The sequence below is a fragment of the Manduca sexta genome, chromosome 25 (assembly GCF_014839805.1).
Source record: "Manduca sexta isolate Smith_Timp_Sample1 chromosome 25, JHU_Msex_v1.0, whole genome shotgun sequence".
In the NCBI taxonomy this organism is placed as follows: domain Eukaryota; kingdom Metazoa; phylum Arthropoda; class Insecta; order Lepidoptera; family Sphingidae; genus Manduca; species Manduca sexta.
The window spans coordinates 4,272,326-4,278,486 of record NC_051139.1 but is presented as its reverse complement, the minus strand read 5'-3'; the positions used below and the strand labels follow the sequence as shown (position 1 = coordinate 4,278,486).

The following is a 6,161-nucleotide window of genomic DNA, read 5'->3' as shown; positions in this document are numbered from 1 at the left end:
TTTATAGGCTCGTCCCTAATTTCTTTTTTATTGCTTTGATTGACGAGACGAGCTTGCTATTCGCCTGATGGTAAGCGATACGACTGCCTATAAACAGAAGAAAAACCATCCTACACCTTAAATTACAAAGTATTGTTTGATATTCCAGTGCGCTCGCCATCCTGAAACGTGCGATGTTAAGTCTCATTATGTCCAGCAGTTACACTGGCTACAATAATTAATTATATAAGTATAATTTATTTTATTTGGGCAACAAAACGGATTACAATTAATATATTCTAAGATACATTTATATTGGGTTTTATTCTATATTGCAGTACTATGTTGACACCATCGTTATTTAGTTACTAAGTAATAATAATAAATATAAAATATATTGACTAAGGTAAGGCAGGTGATGTGGAAAATGTATCTGACTTGGGTTCTATGCATAATGTATTTTACTTATCACATCATGAGACGGAAAAAGCATGAAAATACGCCTCTGCCGTCCCTTTCGGGGAACAAGTGCCTGATACTATAGCGTTCAGACTATCCATGGACAATAGCAACACCAACTATGAAATAAGATGTTTTATAAAGCTCAGTTACTACAAAAACACACCGATTCGTTTTTAATGACAGTGTGATCACCTTTCTCCCCGGAGAGGTAGGCAATGGTGCAACTAGACCTCGCTATTCGGGTATTTCGTCCTATGATGTTCTAACGTTGGTACAATATTTTTCAAAACAGCAACACTATCGTGCTTGAACAGAATAGAAGATATAGATCGCACCTTCTTCTTCTTCATGTCCGCCGAATGGTGAGGCCTTTTGCATTACACGTCATGATGTTCTGTCCAAGGCAGTCCACACCCAGCATCTTCCCGCCACTTGGACCAGGTCGTCGGTCCATCTTGTCAACAAAATGTCATATTACGTATGTTTAATTTCAGCATAATATTTACCGCTATGGGTAGCCTTGTTTGTATTTCCATGAAGTTACATTATCACCCTAAACTTAAAATTATTAATGTACAAATAATTTTTACAAATTTCGTCAACATGGTTTCTCCATTATACAAACAACGAAATATAATGTGTTAATATTTTTTTGTAAAAAAGAAGGAAGCGTGTGACGCGATATCTTACTTTTTAATTAAGTTATTTTTTGGCTGTATATTTCCATGGTCACGCGAGGCTGTTCCCGCCGAATTCCCAAGCTTCCCGATAAGGGTGAAAAAAAAAACGAAAACATCAAAAGCTTTTACAAATTTCCTTACATTTTATCAAACCACTTAGTTTTTAGTTATTAGAGTGTTTAAAACTATGAAAAGCACTTAGAAATACGTTACTTTGTATAAAATAAACATTTTGTTGAATTACTTTTACGACAATATTCCTTTGTAAATTATACAGAAAAAAATCTGTAACAATTCAAATTATAAAGCTAAGGTTTCTTTGTTTAAATATCTCTTGAACAACTATCCCTGTTCTGAAAATTTCTTTACTACAAAAACCTTATTCCTCAATGCTCTAACTTTCTCCTACACAGGCGGAACCGCGAGCAGCACCTTCTTTAAACGCATTAAGAATTATTTCGCGTGTCGGAAGGCAGTTTGGTCATCGACACATCTGTCATAGGGGTAAAGTGAGGTCACTGGGCCAAAAGGCTCGTTCTCACGGCCATTTAAATATTGATAAGGGGTTAATTTGTTATAAAATATTATACCAGTAAATAGGTCTGCACTGTTTGTTTAGATTATTATGCGGAAATATTAATTGTAAAAAATATATATAATTTACGTTTGCGTTAATTTTCACATTCCTATTTATATTTTTTTTGTAAATGGCTGTGGAAATATGCTGTTTAGACATGGAGAAAATGATATCTTCGTGAATTATGCAGTAGATGTATGACGCTGTTTACGCACTGTTGTTAATTTTAATAATATTTGTATTTTACTTTACAGGAGTACATCCTTACATATTATAAAACAAAGTCACCAGCCGTGTCTATCTATTTGAATACGATAAACACAGAAGTACCGAACGGATTTTTATAATATTTGGTATGGACATAGTTTTAGACCCTAAGAAGGACACAGGTTACTTATAATCCCGGGAAAATATTTGTGTTTACACTGATGCGAAAGTCCTTTAGATAGGTGCCTTCATCTAACAGCGACGAGGCAATGGACGACTCTCCTTTCGGAGCAAGACCCGAGTAGTGGGTAGCTGAGTCAGCGAAGTTGGTTAATTTCAATATAACGTTTTTAAGCAGCATAATTTTTTCACTGTGCCTCGTGCTATTTATACATTACTTTTGCACGATAATTACATACATATTTCAGTACACGTTGCATACTTTGTCAGGAATAGCAGGGGCTTATTTACAGCAGTAGGATAGTATGAAATACAAACGATATTATTATATTAAATAATTGTAAGTGTAAGGAAGCGTCACAATACCCAAGGAGTGTCCAAAACCCGATGAACCAAGGCAAACAAATTTTAAATTAGGCGCCCAACGGGGCACGAATATGAAAACTCCACCCGACCGGAAGGGATCGGAATATACCTCGTCCAGTTGTTTATTTTTCGACGGTTTAACAGTGGATCACTGGCTGTATGCAAACACGTCTATTTTGCACGGTCAAGTGGTTTTGACTTAGCTGGAATGGAAAATAATTATCGTTATGGTACTGTTTGTTTGAAGTGTTTGTGGCATTGGATATTGTTTTGGGAACAATTAAAGGAGCCTACACATACACCATAGCGATGGCAACATTTTTTTCTTATAAGGCGTTAAACACACAGATGGGTTTTATAAAATAAGTAAAGTGAGTGATTGCATTTTACTATAGTTTGCGTTACAAAATACGGAAATGAAGAAACCTGTACAAACTATAGATACGTTACTCTGTCCATAGTAATTGTACGAATACCAAAATTGTATGATAAAAAAAAATTATGCATAAGTATATGTTTCTATCTATTTGTATTCAGTCATGCATTATCAGAATTAAATTAGGTAAACGCCTCAATCAGAACATTTTGCCATTAATTACAATGTTGGTGATCACCTCAGAGAAATTAACACAATTTTACAAAAAGGAATGTTTCCGCCCGGGATCGAACCGGGGCCTTCTGCGTGTTAGGCAGATGTGATAACCGCTACACCACGGAAACTATATCATAACATGGCCAATTTGTATTCCAAAATCTAGAAGATAAAACAGTATTTATAGAAAGTCTTGTCTGCATAATTATTACTTTTTTGCTTGCACAACCGGTTTCAATACCATTATTGAATATTAATTTGTTTTATTTTAACATATGTACGTATGTTATAGACTGCCTCGGTGGCGTAGTTGTATTACGGTACGACTGCAGTGCTGAGGTCTCGGGTTCCCTCGGTCGGACAAAGAGATATTGGTTTGTCTACTTTGTATTAGACCGGAGTCTGGAATTTGTGCCGGGTATGGCGATAGGCTCGCCCCCTATCACATCATGGGACAGAATACACACGGTAGAATGTGGGGGCACCAGTTGTGCCTCTGCTTACCCCTTCGGGGTTATTTGGATGTGTATATTATTATATACGTCCGTATCACCAACTCAATGTACTGTTGAGGTAATGAGTAAATTGTGGAAACTTAATTAAATCATGTACCTACTACCTAACTTGCTTCATTTTATGTTATTTCTTATTGCTTGTATGTTTCCCTTAAAACCAATAAATAAAAGTCTACTACATCATTGTAGTCATGCCACGTTAAATACCTTAAGTCTCTTTGCAAAAAACCTATATTCTCGCAATAAATAATCACACAATAGTCATAAACAAACCCTACAAAGACGAACCCATTTAAATTCGTAATCAATATTCACAAAACGGTCACAACTCGATCGCCGATCAAACGTTTTATCAGATTGATTTATTACTGCTTAATAACGCGGATATTTTGCTCAGCATTATCGTTGTTACGTTTTATGTTTACGTAATGTTTCGAGTCGTATGATTAATGTAGATCTGAGCCGAAATTATGTTAATATCTATCGAAATACAATATTTACGAGATTGTGCGTATTTCTTCAAAGTTAGATTAATAAGTTATACTCGAGGTCTTAAATATTTGATGAAAGATTTCGTGTTGATCTCATATTTTTTCACTAATCTTATTTTGAGGTTATCTCCAAGTGCTATTTCTATGCTAAGGTACCTACTTGTTATTTCCATAATATTTAATAGTTATTACTTCATTGGTCCAAAAAATAACACAAAGTAATTTATAATAATTTCTTATATTTACCGGAATGTTAGATACAAAACAAAAAAAATATATTTATCGCGGTTTATGTATTATAATTTTCTCTCGACCTTTCGAAGACTGTAGTCGTGGTCACGGGCCGTACAAAAACCGCTATAAAATCCGCAAAATAGTTTTATTAGAAAGTAAATTATTAAAACAACAAAATTAAATGTTCATACACATATAATACTGTAAACATATTATTATTAAAATGATGTTTGAAATTCCTCGTCCACTTTCGCTGAGTCAAATGCACAAACAATGTCGAATGCTAGTGACTTGTCATTATAACAACGTAACAAACTATAAACAAAGACGCCACGTAACAAAAGAACGTCTGAAGGATTTATTGGGGAACGTTAACTTAATGGTTGGAACAGAGAAAAACTTTTTGCAGGTTCATCTTGTAAAAACTGTGTTTCGGGACTTGATATCTTACTTTTCTCTTATGGTGTTTTATTGTTACGTGGGTTTACTGTGTTTTTATGATTAATTTTTATACAGTTTTTTCTGGAAATATATACCTACTAATGCATCATTTAATTTTTTGTTTTTTTTACATAGCGTGGGTCACTGTTGAGGTTGCATGGCAAACAAAATCTCTTAATGATATGAGAGCTGGCAGCATGATATTTGAATTGTTGAAATTAGAATGGTTAACAATATCCATTTGTTACTAAGTGCTATGTGCTGTTTTATTTTAGTCGTGTTTTGGTGTGCAATGTATTACAAATACATAAGTAGTTAGGTATTCTAATGAAAATCTAGTTTGCTTCCATTCCCTAAGCAAATTATGCTGTACAACTCTACCAGGTGGTTCATAGCCCAAAAGTAAGTCAGTTACTTGACGTTGAGACTGTAACCAATAGACATTATAAAAACAAGAGAATGGAAGTACGGAGAATTTAAAATGCTTATTTCATTAAGTAAAAATATATATTTTTTGTTTAACGAGAAATGAAAATAATCCCGATTCTGTCATGCGAGAAATATTCTCTATATAACCCAGCCTTAAGTATATAAGGTAAACAAACGTCCAAAATAGGTAACATGGGGGCATTTTGAAGCGATTTAATGATATTAGCGCGGGTCCCGACGAGTTAAAAGCTCGTTTATAATAACATTACTTTCGTTTTCCTGCCGGCGAGCGACGCTAAATCAATTACGCAGTTTCATGCAGTGTGCCGCTGTAAGCGTATCCGCTTTCAAACGATTATTATTTGAATTATTTATGAACTGAATCTTGATCAAAAGATAGTCATTTTTAACAAAAAGTAGATTTAATTACATGGACAGACCTGGTTGTCAATGCGCTGAAGGTCCCAACTAATTCAGCACTTCATCAAGTAGAGGAACGAAACCGGTAGAGAGACTCCATAATTAAAATAATTGAGAGTCACGATTCTCGATAATAAGAGACCGATTAGAGGAAAAGATTTTACTATTGACAAAAATATCGTGATACTATTAAATTTGTAATTTAAACCTCTGTTGAAAAAATATGATGGAATCACATGGCTTTTCATGTGATCTGTGATTGCCTATCTTTAATTTTTATAAAACGTGTTAAAAACAATGTTTTCATCAAAGGATAATATTTACATTAATTTTCATGGTGATAAAATTTTCCCTTTTATACTTAGTTGTGGAGACCGTACTTTAATTTCCACAAAGGCATACAAGAAGTCATTTTTTCCACATATTTATTTAGATTTCTTATAAAACCCTTAAAGTTCTATAGAATTATGCCATCCCCACTCTCCAGATATACACACCGACTTTACAACGCTGTAGATAGTTGGCATCGTTTACCATTGGTTAGTACCATACGATGACAGCCAAGATGGCTACTGGATAGTCAAAAGC

The 6,161-nt window shown here is 34.3% G+C and overlaps 1 non-coding gene across 1 annotated transcript; it reads right to left on the bottom strand.

Moving 5' to 3' along the window:
- Positions 1-3,099: 3,099 nt before the first annotated feature.
- Trnav-aac lies at positions 3,100-3,171 on the bottom strand. The gene has a single exon. It is a non-coding gene; the product is annotated as a tRNA-Val (tRNA).
- Positions 3,172-6,161: the final 2,990 nt, after the last annotated feature.